The sequence below is a fragment of the Pseudophryne corroboree genome, chromosome 8 (genome assembly GCF_028390025.1).
Source record: "Pseudophryne corroboree isolate aPseCor3 chromosome 8, aPseCor3.hap2, whole genome shotgun sequence".
NCBI lineage: Eukaryota > Metazoa > Chordata > Amphibia > Anura > Myobatrachidae > Pseudophryne > Pseudophryne corroboree.
Genome location: NC_086451.1, coordinates 222,226,273 through 222,247,750, shown reverse-complemented (window position 1 = coordinate 222,247,750; position 21,478 = coordinate 222,226,273). Strand labels below are relative to the sequence as shown.

The window sequence follows — 21,478 nt, the reverse complement described above, 5'->3', positions numbered from 1 at the left end:
AAAAGTAAAGCTTTAGGACTACCTGGTGTGCACTGGCTCCTCCCCCTATGACCCTCCTCCAAGCCTCAGTTAGATTTTTGTGCCCGGCCGAGAAGGGTGCATTCTAGGAGGCTCTCCTGAGTTTCTTAGTAAAAGTTTAGTTTTAGGTTTTTTATTTTCAGTGAGACCTGCTGGCAACAGGCTCACGGCATCGAGGGACTAAGGGGAGAAGAAGCGAACCTGCCTGCTTGCAGCCAGCTTGGGCTTCTTGGCTACTGGACACCATTAGCTCCAGAGGGACCGAACACAGGCCCAGCCTCGGAGTCCGGTCCCAGAGCCGCGCCGCCGGCCCCCTTACAGAGCCAGAAGCAAGAAGAGGTCCGGAAAATCGGCGGCAGAAGACATCAGTCTTCACCAAGGTAGCGCACAGCACTGCAGCTGTGCGCCATTGCTCCTCAGGCACACTTCACACTCCGGTCACTGAGGGTGCAGGGCGCTGGGGGGGGGGGGCGCCCTGAGCAGCAATAGAAACACCTTGGCTGGCGAAAATACATCACATATAACCCCCAGGGCTATATGGATGTATTTTAACCCCTGCCAGAATACAGCAAAAAGCAGGAGAAAAGTCTGCCGAGAAGGGGGCGGAGCCTATCTCCTCAGCACACGGGCGCCATTTTCCCACACAGCTTCGCTGGAAGGACGTCTCCCTGACTCTCCCCTGCAGTCCTGCACTACAGAAAAGGGTAAAACAAGAGAGGGGGGCACTAATTAGGCGCAGTATAAATAAAACAGCAGCTATAATGGGAAAAACACTTCTATAAGGTTATCCCTGTATATATATAGCGCTCTGGTGTGTGCTGGCATACTCTCCCTCTGTCTCCCCAAAGGGCTAGTGGGGTCCTGTCCTCTATCAGAGCATTCCCTGTGTGTATGCTGTGTGTCGGTACGATTGTGTCGACATGTATGAGGAGGAAAATGGTGTGGAGGTGGAGCAATTGCCTGTAATGGAGATGTCACCCCCTAGGGAGTCGACACCTGAGTGGCTGAGCTTATGGAAGGAATTACGTGACAGTGTCAGCTCTTTACAAAAGACGGTTGATGACATGAGACAGCCGGCTACTCAGCTCGTGCCTGTCTAGGCGTCTCAAAAGCCATCAGGGGCTCTAAAACGCCCGTTACCTCAGATGGCAGATACAGACGCCGACACGGATACTGACTCCAGTGTCGACGATGAAGAGACGAATGTGACTTCCAAATAGGGCCACACGTTACATGATTGATGCTATGAAAAATGTTTTACATATTTCTGATAATACAAGTACCACTAAAAAGGGTATTATGTTTGGTGAGAAAAAACTGCCTGTAGTTTTTCCTGCATCTGAGGAATTAAATGAAGTGTGTGATGAAGCGTGGGTTTCCCCCGATAAAATACTGATAATTCCTAAAAGGTTATTAGCATCATACCCCTTCCCGCCAGAGGATAGGGCACGTTGGGAAACACCCCCTAAGGTGGATAAAGCGCTCACACGTTTGTCAAAACAGGTGGCACTACCGTCTCCTGATAGGGCCGCCCTTAAGGAACCTGCTGACAGAAAGCAGGAGAATATCCTAAAATGTATATACACTCACACGGGTGTTATACTGCGACCAGCAATCGCCTCAGCCTGGATGTGCAGTGCTGGGGTGGCTTGGTCGGATTCCCTGACTGACAATATTGATACCCTGGATAGGGACAGTATATTACTGACTATAGAGCATTTGAAAGATGCATTTCTATATATGCGGGATGCACAGAGGGATATTTGCCGACTGGCATCAAGAGTAAGTGCGCTGTCCATTTCTGCCAGAAGAGGGTTATGGACGAGGCAGTGGTCAGGTGATGCTGATTCCAAAAGGCATATGGAAGTATTGCCTTACAAAGGGGAGGCGTTATTTGGGGTAGGTCTATCAGACCTGGTGGCCACGGCAACTGCTGGGAAATCCACATTTTTACCTCAGGTAGCCTCTCAACATAAGAAGACGCCGTATTATCAGGCGCAGTCCTTTCGGCCCCATAAGGGCAAGCGGGCAAAAGGCTCCTCATTTCTGCCCCGTGGCAGAGGGAGAGGAAAAAGGCTGCAGCAAACAGCCAGTTCCCAGGAACAGACTCCCTCTCCCGTTTCTGCCAAGTCCTCAGCATGACGCTGGGGCTTTACAAGCGGACTCAGGCACTGCCCTAAAGTCTGCTTTACCGACGTCTCCCTCCGACAGGGAGGCGGTATTGGAAGCCATTCACAAGCTGTATTCCCAGCAGGTGATAATCAAGATACCCCTCCTGCAACAGGGACAGGGGTATTATTCCACGCTGTTTGTGGTACCGAAGCCGGACGGCTCGGTGAGACCTATTTTAAATCTGAAATCCTTGAACACTTACATACACAGGTTCAAATTCAAGATGGAGTCACTCAGAGCGGTGATTGCGAACTTGGAAGAAGGGGATTATATGGTGTCTTTGGACATCAAGGAGGCTTACCTCCATGTCCCAATTTACCCTTCTCACCAAGGATACCTCAGGTTTGTGGTACAGAACTGTCACTATCAGTTTCAGACGCTGCCGTTTGGTTTGTCCACGGCACCCCGGGTCTTTACCAAGGTAATGGCCGAAATGATGATACTCCTTCGAAGGAAGGGAGTTTTAGTTATCCCGTACTTGGACGATCTCCTGATAAGGGCAAGATCCAGGGAACAATTGGTAGTCGGGGTAGCACTATCTCAAGTAGTGTTGCAGCAGCACGGTTGGATTCTCAATATTCCAAAATCGCAGCTGATCCCGACGACACGTCTTCTATTCCTAGGGATGATCCTGGACACAGTCCAGAAAAAGGTGTGTCTCCCGGAGAAGAAAGCCAGGGAGTTATCCGAACTAGTCAGAAACCTCCTAAAACCAGGCCAAGTGTCAGTGCATCAATGCACAAGGGTCCTGGGAAAAATGGTGGCTTCCTACGAAGCAATCCCTTTCGGCAGATTCCACGCAAGAACTTTCCAGTGGGACCTGCTGGACAAATGGTCCGGATCGCATCTTCAGATGCATCAGCGGATAACCCTGTCACCAAAGACAAGGGTGTCTCTCCTGTGGTGGTTGCAGAGTGCTCATCTTCTAGAGGGCCGCAGATTCGGCATTCAGGACTGGGTCCTGGTGACCACGGATGCCAGCCTGCGAGGCAGGGGAGCAGTCACACAGGGAAGAAATTTCCAGGGCTTGTGGTCAAGCCTGGAGACATCACTTCACATAAATATCCTGGAGCTGAGGGCCATTTACAATACCCTAAGCCAAGCAAGACCTCTGCTTCAAGGTCAGCCGGTGCTGATCCAGTCGGACAACATCACGGCAGTCGCCCACGTGAACAGACAGGGCGGCACAAGAAGCAGGAGGGCAATGGCAGAAGCTGCAAGGATTCTTCGCTGGGCGGAAAATCATGTGATAGCACTGTCAGCAGTGTTCATTCCGGGAGTGGACAACTGGGAAGCAGATTTCCTCAGCAGGCACGACCTCCACCCGGGAGAGTGGGGACTTCACCCAGAAGTCTTCCACATGATTGTAAACCGTTGGAACAAACCAAAGGTGGACATGATGGCGCCCCGCCTCAACAAAAAATTGGACAGGTATTGCGCCAGGTCAAGGGACCCTCAGGCAATAGCTGTGGACGCTCTGGTAACACCATGGGTGTACCAGTCTGTGTATGTGTTTCCCTCCTCTGCCTCTCATACCCAAGGTACTGAGAATTATAAGACGGAGAGGAGTAAGAACTATACTCGGGGCTCCGGATTGGCCAAGAAGGACTTGGTACCCGGAACTTCAAGAGATGCTCACAGAGGACCCGTGGCCTCTACCTCTAAGAAGGGACCTGATCCAGCAAGGACCCTGTCTGTTCCAAGACTTACCGCGGCTGCGTTTGACGGCATGGTGAACGCCGGATCCTGAAGGAAAAAGGCATTCCGGAAGAAGTCATTCCTACCCTGATCAAAGCCAGGAAGGATGTGACCGCAAAGCATTATCACCGCATTTGGCGGAAATATGTTGCGTGGTGCGAGGCCAGGAAGGCCCCAACGGAGGAATTTCAACTGGGTCGATTCCTGCATTTCCTGCAAACAGGAGTGTCTATGGGCCTAAAATTAGGATCCATTAAGGTTCAGATTTCGGCCCTGTCGATCTTCTTCCAGAAAGAACTGGCTTCAGTTCCTGAAGTTTCAGACGTTGTCAAGGGGGTGCTGCATATACAGCCTCCTTTTGTGCCTCCAGTGGCACCTTGGGATCTCAATGTAGTTTTGGGGTTCCTAAAATCACATTGGTTTGAACCACTTAAATCTGTGGATTTGAAATATCTCACATGGAAAGTGGTCATGCTGTTGGCCCTGGCTTCGGCCAGGCGCGTGTCAGAATTGGCGGCTTTATCTTATAAAAGCCCTTACCTGTTTTTTCATACGGATAGGGCAGAATTGAGGACTCGTCCACAATTTCTCCCTAAGGTGGTTTCAGCGTTTCACCTGAACCAGCCTATTGTGGTACCTGCGGCTACTAGGGACTTGGAGGACTCCAAGTTGCTGGACGTTGTCAGGGCCCTGAAAATATATGTTTCCAGGACGGCTGGAGTCAGAAAATCTGACTCCCTGTTTATCCTGTATGCACCCAACAAGCTGGGTGCTCCTGCTTCTAAGCAGACTATTGCTCGTTGGATTTGTAGTACAATTCAGCTTGCACATTCTGTGGCAGGCCTGCCACAGCCAAAATCTGTAAAAGCCCATTCCACAAGGAAGGGGGCTCATCTTGGGCGGCTGCCCGAGGGGTCTCGGCTTTACAACTTTGCCGAGCAGCTACTTGGTCAGGGGCAAACACGTTTGCTAAATTCTACAAATTTGATACTCTGGCTGAGGAGGACCTGGAGTTCTCTCATTCGGTGCTGCAGAGTCATCCGCACTCTCCCGCCCGTTTGGGAGCTTTGGTATAATCCCCATGGTCCTTACGGAGTTCCCAGCATCCACTAGGACGTCAGAGAAAATAAGAATTTACTTACCGATAATTCTATTTCTCGTAGTCCGTAGTGGATGCTGGGCGCCCATCCCAAGTGCGGATTGTCTGCAATACTTGTACATAGTTATTGTTAACTAAATCGGGTTATTGTTGTTGTGAGCCATCTTTCCAGAGGCTCCTCTGTTATCATGCTGTTAACTGGGTTCAGATCACAAGTTGTACGGTGTGATTGGTGTGGCTGGTATGAGTCTTACCCGGGATTCAAAATCCTTCCTTATTGTGTACACTCGTCCGGGCACAGTATCCTAACTGAGGCTTGGAGGAGGGTCATAGGGGGAGGAGCCAGTGCACACCAGGTAGTCCTAAAGCTTTACTTTTGTGCCCAGTCTCCTGCGGAGCCGCTATTCCCCATGGTCCTTACGGAGTTCCCAGCATCCACTACGGACTACGAGAAATAGAATTATCGGTAAGTAAATTCTTATTTTTTCACAGTGCTACTAGCAAATAGCTTCTGTCTAACTTTCAGTTTCATCTCATCTTTATAGTAATCCATTATAAATTATTATATTGATCTCACATACATACATACATACATACATACAACGTACATAAAACATAGTAAAACTTAAAAATAAAATTAATAAATAAATATCTATTAACAATATTCATATACTTGTGCTTTATTTTCCCCATAGTAATTCAAATTCCTTACTAAAATATTAATTTACCTACAGTATTTAGACCTACACTTAATTCTTATTAGTAATCAGCTTGTATTATAGACAATTGATATTCATAATTACTTATTCATCCTTCCTTCAGGAAGGTATGGAGTTCCCAATCTTTATTCAACCCTTCGGCATTAGAGTCCCCAATTCAAAAATAGTTATTGCTTCTTCTTTCAGCAGCGCACTATCCCAATCTCCTCCTCTCCATGATTTCTGTATCAGCTTAATTCCTATGAAATTTAAAACTGAAGGGTCACTCATGAATTTTAGGGAAATTTTCTGGGATACTATGGTTATCTTTATTTGTTCTTATATTATTTAAATGCTAGTTTTTTCTAGTATGAAGGCAACTGTAAGTCTTCCCTACATACTGAAGTCCACAAGGGCATGTTATCAGATAAATCACTCCCTTAGAATTACAGGTAATCTTGTCTTTTATTTTGTATTCTTTTCCTGTACTATTAGATTTATACTTCACATTGGGTTTTGTTGATAATTTCTTTGTTTTTCTGCAGACTGTGCAATTATTGCATCTGTAGAATCCAGGCTCCAGATCCTTCAACCAAGTCGCTCTCCCTTTCTTGTCATTTTTACAATAGCTTCTTACTATGTTGCTCTTAATTGTGGGTGCTCTTCTATAAACTATCTTAGGTTTTTCAGGTAAAATGTCTCTTAGATCATCATCTGTAGTGAGGATGTGCCAATGTTTATATATACTCTATTCTAAGAGCATCTGCTGGCTAGAATAACTTGTCAAAAACATCACATCTTCTCCCTTACTCTTGTTTCTTTCCTTGTATTGAAGTAGGTTGATTCTGTCCACTTTGTCCACCTCATCTTTATTCTTTTCAAGATCACTTTTTTTATAGTTCTTTTCTTCGACTTGTTTCATAAGATTTGCTGTTTGTACTTCATAATCCACTTTCCTCTAACAATTTCTCCTAATTCTTTTCATCTGTCCTTTGGGAATGTTAGACAACCATTTCGGATGGTGGTTACTCCGAGAGTCCAAGTAGCTGTTGCAGACTACTTCCTTACTATACGTTTTCGTTTCAATTTTATTGTTCTCAATAAAGATGGTTAGGTCTAGGAAGTTTATTCTGGTATCACTAACTTCTCTTGTGAACTCCAGATTAAATACATTATTATTAATCTTTGTAATGAAGTGTTCAAAGTCTTCTTTTGCTCCATTCCAAATGATAATCACATCATCTATATACTTTGCCCATAAGACAAGATTAGATAGATATTCATTATTGGTCCATATGAATTCGTTCTCCCACTGGGCAAGAAAGAGATTAGCGTACGAGTGTGCAAAATTTGTACCCATCGCTGTTCCCTGGGTCTGTCTATAATATTAATTACCATACCAGAAAAAAATTGTAGTTTAACGTAAATTTGATACCCTCTAGAATGAAGCCAATTTGATCTTCTTTCATTATAGATTCGTTCGTGATGATTTTTCGAACATTTTCCATTCCCTGTTCATGTTGAATTGAAGTATACAGCGACTTGACATCACAAGTAGCCAGCAAAAAACCTTTTTTCCATGTGATCCCACTAAGTATATTCAGAATTTGTGTTGTATCTTTGATGTAACTGCTTTGCGCAGTTACCAGTTTTTTAAGGAAGGTATCAATATAGCATGACAGGTGTGATGTTAATGATTGAATCCCTGCCACTATTGGCCTTCCCGGGGGGGGAGGGGGGTGTTCGCTTCCTTATGGATTTTCAGCAGATGATAAAAGACAGCCACCTTTGGATGTTCCGGATATATGAACTTATATTCGTCTTTGGTAAGGATTCCCTTTTTCAAAGCATTCTTTAGGATTCTTTCTAGCTCCTTCTTTTTTTTTTTTTTTAATTCTTTATTTGTACGTGGTCAGATACATAGAGAAGGCATTATAGAAATACATGGGACAGGCGGCCAACATAGCCAGTGTCCAAGATAGACCACAAATTTTCAGATAAATAACAAGGTTAATCAGTGAGGGAAGAACAATCGAGTTCAAACATGGGGTTCAAGGGGGGGGAGGGAGGAGGAGAGGAACGGGGGGGGGGGGAGAACCACATTAGTATCCATATATAATATATATCGTGAGAACAACAAGATCAGAATAAAGGGAGGGAGGGGAATCAGAAAGGAGACGAAGACAGAGAAGGCAAAGGGAAATGAGAAGATAGAGAAAGAGAGGAGCTGGAATAAAGAGGAATGTCAGAGAGAAAAATGGTGGGAGGTGCCCATGGGTCTATGGGGGGGACCAGGAGCAGATGGAGGGGAACGGCTAACTACGTTCGGCGGCGAGCCAGGGAGCCCAGACCTGCTCGAAGACGTGGCCCCGGTCATGGAGGTAGTATGTGATCTTTTCCATTGAGGCGATGTGCCAAATTTTAGCTTTAAGGGATAGTAGGGAAGGTGGTGAGGGGCTCTTCCAGTTGAGGGCGATCAGTGATTTTGCTGCCGCTAGAATGTGTGAGGTCAGCTTTTGGGAGAATTTATTGAGGCGTGGGGGGGGATAACACAGTAAGGAGATCCAAGGATCTTTCAGTACAGGGGATTCTAGGAGTGAGTTGAGGAGGGAGTGGACCAAGTCCCAGAAGGGCACGATAACCGGGCAGGTCCACCATATGTGGAGCATAGTGCCTCTAGCTCCACAGTTCCTCCAGCAAGCCAGAGAGGAGGACGGGAAAAATTTGTTAAGTCGGTCGGGGGTGTAGTACCAGCGGTAGTAAACTTTGTAGGCCGTTTCCTTAAAAGCGGTGGCAATGGAGCATTTAGTAATCCCTAGTCTCATGTCCTCCCAATCTTCAGTTTCTGGGGGAGGCCCGAGATCCCGTTCCCATGCGAGTTCATGGGGCCGGGATAGGGGAAGGGAGGATTCTAGTAGGAGAGAGTAAAGTTGGGAGATTATGCCTTTGGAGGAGTGGGAGTTGACACATAGGCTTTCAAAGGGAGTGAGGGCACGAAGTAAGGCAGTGGGAGGGAGGGAGGTTAGAAAGTGGCGTATTTGTAGGAATTGAAAGGGATTAAGTGGTTGTGAGGGGATTTTCTGCTGGAGGTCAGGGAGGGACAACCATTGGCCTCGATCGGCAAAGTTGGTTGGGAATTTAAGGACCAGTGCTATCCACGTCCGGGATCTCGTAAATGAGAGTCCTGAGGGAAACATAGGATTCTGCCAGATGGGGGTCAAGGGTGAGGGAGTAGTAGTGAGACCCCACTTCAGAGAGAGGGTGTCCCAGGTTTTGAGGTTGAATTTAATGGTGGGGAGAAGTTTAGAGGTTGGGGGTCGGGAGGTGGAGGGGAGGCCCCATAAGGGGGTCAGGTCTGGGATGCCAATGAAGGCTGCCTCGATGTCCAACCAGGACACCGATCCTGGAGGAGCATATGAAGTGACAACGTGGGATAAATGGGAGGCTAGGTAGTATAGTTTGACATCGGGAAAACCTCTGCCACCCGCAGAGGTTGGTCTTTTCAGAGTGTTGGCAGCAATGCGGGGAGGTCTGTGGTTCCAAATAAAGCGTATAAGGGCTCGTTGGATAGTGCGGAGATCGGAGGCCGGGACCGCCACTGGGAGGGTCTGAAAAAGATAGAGCCATTTGGGGATTATGGTCATTTTAACTGCTATGATCCTGCCCAGCCACGAGATAAAGAGACTATTCCAAGAGGTCAGGTCGGCTAGTGTGTTGGTAAGGAGGGGTGGAAAGTTTTCCCGGAAGAGGGAGTCGTAACGAGGGGTTAGGTATATCCCTAGGTATTTAATCTTCGTCGGCTGCCATTTAAAATTAAAGTTGGCGCGAAGGGACTCCGCCTCATGTTGGGGGATATGAAATATCATGGCCTCAGATTTGGAGTAGTTGATCTTATAGCCTGATATAAGGCTATAGGCTTGTAGAACTGAGAATAAGTTTGGGAGTGAGATGAATGGCTGGGTCAGGGAAAGTAGGATGTCATCTGCGAAGAGGGAGATTTTAGGATCTGTGGGGCCTACCTGTATTCCGTGTATGTCCGGATGTGCTCTAATTTGAGAGGCAAGGGGTTCTATGATGAGGGCAAATATTAAGGGGGAGAGGGGGCAGCCCTGACGTGTTCCATTGGAAATATTAAGTGGAGCGGATGGGATACCATTGATAAGGACGGTGGCAGTGGGGGTGGAGTATAATGCTAGGATGCTAGTGAGAAAGCCACCGAACAGGCCATAGGCTTCCAAGGCGGGTCTCAGGAATCCCCAGGAGTTCCGGTCAAAGGCTTTTTCGGCATCTAAGGAGAGCATGATAGTGGGGGATCTCCTGGAGTTCGAGATATGTATAAGGTCAATAGCACGCCTGGTGTTGTCTCTCGCCTGGCGGCCCGGGATAAATCCTACTTGGTCATAGTGAACAAGGAAAGGGAGGTATGGGTTAAGACGATTGGCCAGGATCTTAGCAAAGATTTTCAGGTCTAAGTTCAGGAGAGATATGGGGCGATAGCTAGTGCAGTTAAGGGGATCCTTGCCTTCTTTGGGGATCACCACAATTCTAGCCTCAAGCATCTCGGGGGGAAAGGGGTCGCCTTGGACAATCCTATTGAACAGGGAGTGAAGGTGGGGGAGAGAAGGGCAGAAAATTTTTGTAATAGAGAGCCGTGAACCCGTCCAGGCCGGGGGATTTGCCAATTTTTTGCATGAGTATGGTCTGGGTGATTTCTTCCACCATAATCTCACTGTTAAGAAGGTCCAAGGCGTCCTGGGGTAGTCTGGGTAATTTAGAAGCAGAGAGAAAGTGGGAGATGAGGTCGGATTGGGGTTGGGGGGAAGAGCCCGGTGGAGGGGGCGGAAGGTTGTATAGGTCAGTGTATTAGGATTGGAAGGCGGCTCTAATGGCAATGGGATCCTGAACAAATTGATTGAGGGAGTTCCTGATAGTGACAATGTTGGTTTTGGCTCTCGTGGAGTGGAGTCGTGCCGCCAGGATCTTGTCCGCCTTGTCACCCCTCTCATAAAAGGACTGGCGAAGCCACTTAAGACGCTTGGCCACCCGTGTAGTGAGAAGGAGATCAAGTTCCGCATTGATGGTGCGAAGTTTGGACAAGACCGTCTGGTCGGAGGACGCCTTGTGCTGGGTCTCAAGTGCGTGGAGTTTAACGGAGAGCTTATTGTATTGGGAAAGGGATTGTTTTTTAGCTTTTGAGGCTAGGCTGATGAGGTGTCCTCGAAGGACAGCCTTGTGCCCCAGCCAGAAGGTGGACCTGGAGATATCGGGGGAGTCATTTAAGGTGAAGCAGTCTAAGATCTTATCCTGAAGATGGGACCTTATCTCGGGGTTGTGTAGGAGGGAGTCGTTGAGGCGCCGTGTCATAGGGCGAGGACGGGACACCAAACCTGCCAAGTCGCAGGAGATGGGGGCGTGGTCGGACCAAATTAATGGGTGAATATGGGCAGCGCGGAGATTCAAAGCAAGATCATGACTGAGCAGGACCATATCAATGCGGGAGTAGGAGTTATGAGGGGCAGAGTAGAAGGTATAGTCGTGGGCAGAGGGATCTTTTATCCTCCAGGAGTCGTAGAGGAGTTGGGACCGCATGAGACGGAGGAGGGATCTAGAGCGGAGGGAGTCCGATGGGGAAGGAGTAAGGGAGGAGGTAGAGCGATCTAGCTGTGGGTTGAGGACGGAGTTAAAGTCCCCTGCAAGTATGAGGTCGCCCTGCCGGACTCGAGTGAGGAGATTATCTAGCCTTGTAAAGAACCGTTCCTGTCGCTGGTTAGGGGTGTAAACGTTAACCAGGGTGCATAGGTTGTTATTGAGTTTCCCCACCAGGACAAGGAATCGGCCGTCTTTGTCGGCATGAGAGTCGAGGAGTTCAAAGGTGAGGTGGCGGGCAAATAAGATTGCTACTCCTCGTTTTTTGGCTAAGTGGTCGCAGGCATGAAAGGAAACAGGGAATGGTTTACATTGCAGGGTAGGGTGAGAGTCATGCACGAAGTGAGTTTCCTGTAGGAAGATCAGATCGCCTCTATGGTGTTTAAGGGAAGCAAAGAGCTTACCTCTCTTTTTGAGGGCTATTCAGGCCCTTCACGTTATGAGAGAGTACCCGGAGACCCATGGGTAAGTAACAGCGAGGTAGGCAGATTAGAAAGAGCGGAGGTGGTTGAAGGTGGAGAGGGGGGAGGGGGAGACAGAACGGAGATATATGAAGTAAGAGAGAGTGTGGTCAGAGGAGGGGGGGAGGGAAAGAAGACCGGGAGGGGTGGGAGGGTGGTTGGTCGTCTGGCAGTAGAGGCCAGGACCGGTGAAGCTGACAAGGGGAAGGAGTACTAGGCGTCGGGGGGGCACCTAGGTCAGCGGTAGGGCACGGGGCCCTGTGGGGGCGCGGCATGGGGCCCAGATCGCGGATCACGAGCCGCTCGGGAAAGGACAGGAGGCAAGCCTCCCCTGGGGGTACCTGAGGGAGAAAGCTGGAGAGGAGACAGGGAGAGAAGACAGCTGGAGCGCCAGCCCCAAGGGGCGAAGGAGAAGGGTGGGGGGGGGGGAGGATGGAAGGGAATAGATCAGGTGTCAGCATGAAAACATATCAGCAAGGTGACATTTGAGTATTTAGGCATTTAAGCATTTAAGCATTTAAACTTATAGACATTGAAACATTTCAACAGAGGGTAACAACCAGGCAGTTGTGAAGCAACTAAGGGATCAAGTGATCAGGTTACGGGGAACCTAAAGTAACGTAGTTACTCTGATGGGGGAATGCGACCAGGAGTGATCGCCCCCATTCTGTGTAGAAAGCGTTAGCGTAGAGAGGTGAAAGTTCTCAGGAAACTGGAGGTGGGGCTTGGGAGGCCGCAGAGGACTGCACCGTGAACCACTCAGAGCGAGGAGATTGAAGTGAGTCCCGCTGTGTCCGTGGCGGGAGGCGTTGAGTATGGGCATCTTGGTCGGCAGCGGGGATGCCCAACCTGGAGAGGAGCGTTTGGGCCTCTGGTTGATCTCTGGCTGTGAGGAGCTTTCCTTGGTGCCACACTAGGATACGGAAAGGGAAACCCCATCGGTACTTCACTTTGTGACGGGAGAGCAGGGAAGTGATGGGTTTGAAGTCCCTGCATTTAGCTAGGGTGAGCGGAGATAAATCCTGAAAAATCTGGAGCGGGGTGTTTTGGAAAGTCACAGATCCTAGCCGTCGGGCCTCCCTCATGACGGCCTCCTTCGCGGTGAAGTAATGCAGTCGGAGAATGACATCTCTGGGCTGGGAGGAGTCCTGAGAGCGAGGCCGCAAGGCTCGGTGTGCCCGGTCCAGGAGGAGATGTTCCTCAGGGGTGTCAGGCGACAGGTGTGCGAAGAGGCGTTTGAGGTAGAGATCAAGATGAATCGCCTCGACCTCCTCGGGGATACCCCGGATCCTCAGATTATTTCTCCTTGCTCTATTGTCTTGGTCTTCATGCTCCTCCCGGAGGTGGGCAACATCTTGACGGATTTGGTGAAGATCGGTCTCTACTGTTTGCTGGAACCTTACCACCTCTTCCACTCTTCGTTCAAGTTGGTCAGTTCTGGAGCCGATGTCGCCAATATCGGATTTCAGGGAGTGTAGAGCCTGGACTGAGGACTTGATGTCCCACATCTCCTTAAGGAGGGAGAGAAAGTCCTTGCGGGTGAGGGGTGTGAGATCGTCATCCTCGGCCTCCGATTCGGAGGGACCCTGGGAGGGCCCGGGATTATCAGGCCTGTTCGTGGCTGGGGTGCTTTTTTTGGTTAGGAATGGTGTGAGGTCGGACCCCTGGGATTTTTTGTAACCCCTGGTCATCTTGGGAGCATAGGGGGGTGGGTGGAAAGCAGGGTGGGAAATGGAGGTGGCGCCCCCGCAGTGAGGCTCAGGACCAGGGAAGATAAATCGAGGGCTTTAAGGAGGCATCATGGTGTGGTCATTAGCCGAGCCCTGCAGACGGAGCCCGCCCAGGGAGGCTCAAGAGAGCAGGGGGGGGCACCCGGCCCCGGATTGGAAGCTGGTAATCCGAAGTCGCAGGAGGGGGGGCCGTGTATATGATTTCCGCCGCACAGGGATCACGGGGACGCGCCCCGGGCACTGACCAGCCAGTGACCGGGGTAGCCCCGCGGCCGGGTCCCAGCAGGGAGAGAGGCCCGCGGACAGTTATGAAGACGGCCCTCTGGTAGGCCCCAGCGGGTTTTAAGTGGTTGGAGGTAGAGGGGATTCCAAAATGGCCGCCGCTGGAGCAGGCTGCAGGTAGCCGGAGGCTGGGGGAGAATCGTGCCAGTGCTCCTCAGGAAGGACCCCGGCATTTAGCGGCACCAGGGGCTCCAGAAGACAATGTGCGGGGGCTCCAGAGAATAGACTGAGGTGGAGCAGATCCACACAGTCACAGGGGTGAGCGCACAGGAGGGGGGGGGGGTGGAGCTGCGTCCAGCCTCTTCAGCAGGTCAGGGCCACCGGCAGCGGTCGTCCGCGGGCAGTATGTGCTGGAGCCCAGAGGAGGGGACCACCGCCGGGAGATCAAGCTAAGAGTAGCGGCTCACCTCTCCGACGGGGGGATCCCCGGGCCGCACATCCTCCGCGTATGTCCCCGGATCCCGAGATCCAAGATGGCCGCCGCCGCCGGGACTCCGGGCCTCATGCAGCCGCGTCCAGCCGGGCTCTCCCTCCTCCGGCAGCGCCGCCGATCCCAGCAGCCAGGTAAGGGGGGTCCGGCCGCAGGGGTCCAGGACCGGGGTCTCGAGCAGGCACTCCGGGGTCTCCAGGGGCGGACGCCCCCCGCAATAAGCAGCGCCGGTCCGAGATCCGAAATCGAGGCCCCGGCTTTAGGTGGGTGGGCAGGCCGCAATCCGCAGAAGCCGGTATACCGGCTTCCCGACTCAGCACAGGTCCACGGATGTGAGGGGGCCTCGCTGGTGCAGTGGGTGATATTGTGAGGCTTTCAGGGAGTAGGGGGAGGAAAACAGGGGGATATTCTTCTCAGGGGTTGCAGAGCTCCCTGTTTGTGCTGCTGCTCTAGTTAGCCCCCAGGCCACGCCCCTCTAGCTCCTTCTTATATTATTCCATGGGATTCTTTTGCAGTAGGTGGTATGTTTTTTTTATCTCCCAATAACCTAATGGATTCATTGTCATATTTCACTTTATCCATAATAACGATTCCACCCCCTTTATCTGCTTGTTTAATAATAATTTCTTCATTCCGATTCAAGTTCTTCAATGACTCTTTTTCTTTTTTGCTGAGATTCCATTTTCCTGTTGGTCCAATATTCTCAGGGATCCTCGTGATGTCTTCTTCTACTAATTTCTGAAATGTATTAAGTAAATGGCCTTTAAGGTGAGAGGGGTAGAATGTGGATTTTTCTTTTAGAACTGAATGTTCAAAAAAATCTGATCCTATTTCTCTTTCCGCAATGTTCTCTTGTTCCCTTCGTTAGAAAAATTTCCTCAATGTAATCTCCCTAATAAATTTTTGGAGGTCAACGAAGGTATCAAATTTATTAAGGGGATTTGTCGGAGCAAATTTTAGTCCCTTTTTCAAGGACTTTTACTTCAAAGGCATTCAATTCATAATTGCTTATGTTGAATATCCCCTGCGATGGACCTTTTTTGTTTTTCTTTTGTTTTTTCTTTTGGCCGGTTCTTAGCTCCTCCCCGCTTTCCCCGTTTGTGGATACCGAGCTTCTTTTTTGTCTCCTCCTTCTTCTTGTTTCTGAATCTGGGTTTTTTTGGGGGATTGCTCCAAGATTTTGTGTTGAGTTGTTCTTTTGTGCCAGTTCTAAAAAAGCATCCAAAAAGGCTTCTGTATCATCAAACTCCTCCTCCTCTGCTATCCGATGTTTATCTTCCATCTTATGTTCTTTTCTTCCCCTATTATTTAAACGTTCCATGAGAGTTCAAGCCGATAGATCGAGGACTTCTTGGTGGTCCTCCCTTCCACTTTTATAACTTTTAATTAGGGTTTCCGTGGTGAGATATTCATCCTTATTGTACTTCTTCACTGGATCTTTCCTATTTTTCTCTGTTTCCACCTGATATTGTCTATTGTCCTTCGTCCATGGTTCATATTCTTTCTCTCTCTGTGGAAGGCCAATAGTGGCAGGGATTCAATCATTAATATCACACCTGTCATGCTATATTGATACCTTCCTTAAAAAACTGGTAACTGAGCAATGCAGTTACATCAAAGATACAACAAAAAATTCTGAATATACTTAGTGGGATCACATGGAAAGAAGGTTTTTTGCTGGCTACTTGTGATGTCAAGTCGCTGTATACTTCAATTCAACATGAACAGGGAATGGAAAATGTTCGAAAAATCATCACAAACGAATCTATAATGAAATAAGATCAAATTGGCTTCATTCTAGACGGTATCAAATTTACATTAAACCACAATTTTTTCTGGTATGGTGATCAATATTATAGACAGACCCAGGGAACAGCGATGGGTACAAATTTTGCACACTTGTACACTAATCTCTTTCTTGCCCAGTGGGAGAACGTATTCATATGGACCAATAATGAATATCTATCTAATCTTGTATTATGGGCAAGGTATATAAATGATGTGATTATCATTTGTAATGGAGCAAAAGAAGACTTTGAACACTTCATTACAAAGACTAATAATAATGTATTTAATCTGGAGTTCACAAGAGAAGTTAGTGATACCAGTATAAACTTCCTAGACCTAACCATCTTTATTGAGAACAATAAAATTGAAACAAAAACTTATAGTAAGGAAGTAGACTGTAACAGCTATTTGGACTCTCGGAGTAACCACCATCCAAAATGGTTGTCTAACATTCCCAAAGGGCAGATGAAAAGAATTAGGAGAAATTGTTTGAAGAAAGTGGATTATGAAGTACAAACAGCAGATCTTATGAAACAATTCGAAGAAAAGAACTACAAAAAAGTGATCTTGAAAAGAATAAAGGTGAGGTGGACAAAGTGGACAGAATCAACCTTCTTCAATATAAGGAAAGAAACAAGAGTAAGGGAGAAGATGTGATGTTTTTGACAAGTTATTCTAGCCAGCAGATGCTCTTAGAACAGAGTATATATAAACATTGGCACATCCTCACTACAGATGATGATCTAAGAGACATTTTACCTGAAAAACCTAAGATAGTTTATAGAAGAGCACCCACAATTAAGAGCAACATAGTAAGAAGCTATTGTAAAAATGACAAGAAAGGGAGAGCGACTTGGTTGAAGGATCTGGAGCCTGGATTCTACAGATGCAATAATTGCACAGTCTGCAGAAAAACAAAGAAATTATCAACAAAACCCACTGTGAAGAATAAAACTAATAGTACAGGAAAAGAATACAAAATAAAAGACAAGATTACCTGTAATTCTAAGGGAGTGGTTTATGTGATAACATGCCCTTGTGGACTTCAGTATGTAGGGAAGACTTACCGTTGCCTTCATACTAGAATAAATGAGCATTTCAATAATATAAGAGCAAATAAAGATAACCATAGTATCCCAGAAAATTTCACTAAAATTCATAAGAGTGACCCTTCAGTTTTAAATTTCATAGGAATTAACCTGATACAGAAATCATGGAGAGTAGGAGATTTGGATAGTGCATTGCTGAAAGAAGAAGCAATAATTATTTTTGAATTGGGGACTCTAATGCCGAAGGGTTGAATAAAGATTGGGAGCTCCATCTCTTCCTGAAGGAAGGATGAATAAGTAATTATGAATATCAATTGTCTATATCACAGGTTCTCAAACTCGGTCCTCAGGACCCCACACAGTGCATGTTTTGCAGGTCTCCTCACAGAATCACAAGTGAAATAATTAGCTTCACCTTTGGACCTTTTAAAATGTGTCAATGAGTAATTAATACACCTGTGCATGTGCTGGGTGACCTGCAAAACATGCACTGTGTGGGGTCCTGAGGACCGAGTTTGAGAACCTATGGTCTATATTACAAGCTGATTACTAATAAGAATTAAGTGTAGGTCTAAATACTGTAGGTAAATTAATATTTTAGTAAGGAATTTTAATTACTATTGGGGAAATAAAGCACAAGTATATGAATATTGTTAATAGATATTTATTTATTAATTTTATTTTTAAGTTTCACTATGTTTTATGTACGTTGTATGTATGTGTGTATGTATGAGTGTATGTATGTATGTATGTAAGATCAATATAATAATTTATAATGGATTACTATAAAGATGAGATGAAACTGAAAGTTAGACAGAAGCTATTTGCAAGTAGCACTGTGAAAAATATATTTAAAAGCTCCACCAATTCTGGAAATAAGTCTGGGAATAGCATAAAAATTAAACTGTCTGAAACAGAGGGAAAAATGATGACAGGAACATTCCCCACTAGAAGTTACGATGCTGGGTTTCCATGACGACTAGAGACAACATCTATGGTGAGAACGGAAGGATATCCCCAGTAAGGGAGGAAGAAGTATAGCGCCACTGTAATGACTGTAGCCGCAGTGAGAGGCTGGAGGCAGAAGTGACGCGACGCAAAGGAATCCAAGGTATCAGGGCCAGCAGTCAGACGTTGGAGCGGAAGTGACGCGGCGCTAAGGAAACAACACCTGAGTAACCATGACGACCTGAGTAACCATTGCGACGCTGGTTGGGGTGGTAATGAGGCCAGAAAAGAGGAGGGTCGGAAGTGACATGACGCCGGGACGGAAGTGTATACACGGATCAAGTGACCATGACAACAGGCAGCAAATAGGAGCATAAAAAACGGGTTAGAAGGTGCACTCAGCCATCCTGATGAAGCCTGCTTAGACAGGCGAAACTAGTTGATCGCAGAGGCACTAACAACGTCTGCCGGCAGACACCAGATGTTTTATGCTTCCAGTTACTGAAGTAAGTTTTTTCAGCTAATATGCCTGTATGGAATAAGGGCAACTTTGGACTTTATTATTAGAAGCCCTGCAAGGATACTGCCTATTACAACTTTGGTTACACCATTCAAGAGTGATTCTGGACTTGTACATAATAGAAGCCCTTTTAGGACACTGTCCACTGTTATTTATACAGGAATCTGTTATATTACAATTTTGGCAACCAGACATTCAATTGATCTTAATTATGGATTAAATTAGTGATACCATAGTGAGTAATTCGCCGACGGGCGTATCACGGGCCATTATATGTTTTATGTGTGTATGTTATGTATTTGTTAAAGTATACTGGTATTAGGACTCACTATTAGTTATTCATTTTACATGTATAATTGAGTAGGAGAGGGGAAAGAAACCCATTTCTGCAATAATCTTACTACTGTATTCTAATAAAAGAAATATATCAATTTTAAATATTTATTTGTACTAGACTAATTTTTAGGCACTTATGTGTTGCAGTGTTTAGTATTAACATTTCACTTGATGAAACTAGCGCTGGGAGGTACCCCCACCATTTTATGTGTATAAATTGAGAGGAACGTGGAATCCTTTCATCCCTCCATAGCAGCTTTAAACTTATCAAGTGAGGCAATAAGCGCAGCCCTCGATCCCCATTTCTTCGTTGTTACTTTTCTTTACCACTTGACTGGCTAATATTTTTTCCAAAAATCCCCCCATAATTGTTGTTTTTTTATAATCAAATTATGTAAATAAGAGCTATTTAAACCAGATTCAGTATACATTTTTTAACAAAAATGTAGAATGAAGTTTCAATATCTATTATTTAAACAATTTGTTAATTAAGCAAATCCACAATTTTGGACACATTTTTGAAAAAATCTTTATTGTGCTAGTGAGGGCAGGACTGAGTGGAGAGGATGGAGCCAGTGACGGAACTCCAGAAGCAATGAAGGCATTGTATTCTGGGCGCCAGCATTTAAGCGGGTTACTTTGGAGTAAGACCAGCTTGATGACCAGTGCCCCAGTGCATTCACTACCATGCCACCTGGCCAATAAAGTCTTGAGGTGCTGCACAGCCAGTCACACCGCCAGTTCTAATTTCGGCCTGAACAGTGCTGGCATTGTCCTGTGGCTCTGACGTGGCTGGGCTGTGACCTCAGGTGATGCAGCAGCATGATGTCCTGTCCACACTGTGTGCTGGAAACAGCACTGAGACTGCAGGTGCTGATGGACTGCAGGGCAGGGACGAAAAGCTCCTACCCCTTTCACACAGCACATTGGAACCGGGTTATTCCCAGGTCGACCCCTTTCCCACTGAACCTGGGTCAGCCCTGCAACATGCTGTGTGTTCCTGAGTTCTTGCAGTTTTTTGGTGTTTTACACAGCTAATGAGAGCCTGATGTAATTTCTTACACAGTGCTACCTGGCTTAGCCTTATACCAGGAGAAGAAGTGTGCAATTTCTGGCGGAAAGGGTTAATACTTGATGCCAGTATTTGCACCAGGAGAGCCCTAACTATGGCCAGCATCACGTCCATACTGACATTTACAAGAACATAAAATTGGACCAGAGACCGCTGGCATGAAGAAGCTTTTGGATGACCTTGGAAGCTTTTCAGCTGGAGCAGTGGATGGCACACTTTTGGATGTCACAGCCTACATTTGACCAGGGACGTGTAGTCAGGGGAGGCAGGGGAGGCAGTGCCTCCCCTGTCATTAATGAGTCAAATAATACAAGGAAGATACTTATGACACAGATTCTGTGTCATAAGTATCTTCGTTATATTATTGTATTCATTGTGAGACATAAAAAGAGTTTAGGAGGCACTGATATCAGTGCCGCCTGTTGTGACTGGGAATGAGAATCAAGCGGGGGGCGGGGCCAAGCATGGGGCTGTAAAAGCCCATTGAAAAAACTCGTCAAAGCGGCACTAGTATAAGTGCCGCTTTGACAGGGGCAGATGTGATTGGACAGCGGATCCAGGGCTGGATTCGCTGGTCCAATCACCCATGATGCAGCATGCGTGCTCACCTCCCTCTCCTCCACGTCCTCCGTTACTCTGGCGGGTTCCACCTTCATGTGCGCCGTGCGGAGACTTCCTCCTCCCCCTCCTGTGTCACTTTGTCCCCCGGCCCGGTAACCTCGATCTTGAGGACCAGGCACTCGGTTTTTTAAAAAGGGTGTGTTCCCGGGGACGGGCTCCACTTGGATTGGCTGTAAGTTTAATGAATGATGTCTCCCTTGTCCGCTGCAGAGACATCATTCATTAAACCTGTAGCTGTCAGCTGGCTGAGGAGGACGTGGTGACCCCTCCCTCCCCTCCCCTACCTCTAGTGGCAGTGTAGATTGCGGAGCCAGGGGGTGTGGCCTACAGCCCTGCAATATGCCGGGACCTCGAATTTGCAGGGGGCGCGGCGGCATCTATAATGCTGCCGTGAGCTGGGGACCGGAGTCTTCCTGCATCTGCCGTCCAGAGTGGAGTGCTGTCGACGGGACTCCGACGTGGATGAGGTGCTGCTGTGATCATGATGCCCGTTAGTGCAGACGTCCTGACTGCTCCTGCTGGTCTCCGGTGACGAGGTGGGCTGCATCCCGCTGTAACTCCCCTGCCTGTGCTCCATTCATACCGACTAGGAGCTGCTACAGACACTACAGCCGAGGTGGTGGTGAGTCCCTGGGGTCAGATAGTGTAGACACACTACATTACAGTAATACACACTCCTCTGCCCCCCGCTCCCCAACAGAGGCCAGGGCTGCCTCCTCCTCCTTACCCCGAGTACTGTCTGCTGTACTTACTCCCTCTCTACCTCCAACACTGCCTGCCCTTACCCACTCTAATCAGCTTTTTCCTACCTCTCCCCCCACAATCAGTGTTGTGACCCAGAAACTGTGGAGTAGCACCCCAACTTTTTAACGTAATGGGTCCCTGGGACCCACACATTTTTTCGCTCGTC

At 47.5% G+C, this 21,478-nt stretch overlaps 1 long non-coding RNA gene across 1 annotated transcript in view; it reads left to right on the top strand.

The window, feature by feature from the left end:
- Window positions 1–18,375: 18,375 nt before the first annotated feature.
- The window catches only part of LOC134947634 (uncharacterized), a 30,274-nt gene continuing 27,171 nt past the window's right edge, over window positions 18,376–21,478 (top strand). Inside the window, exon 1 of the long non-coding RNA XR_010182667.1 lies at window positions 18,376–18,525. This is a non-coding gene — a long non-coding RNA (uncharacterized LOC134947634). The remainder of the gene's footprint in view (window positions 18,526–21,478) is intronic.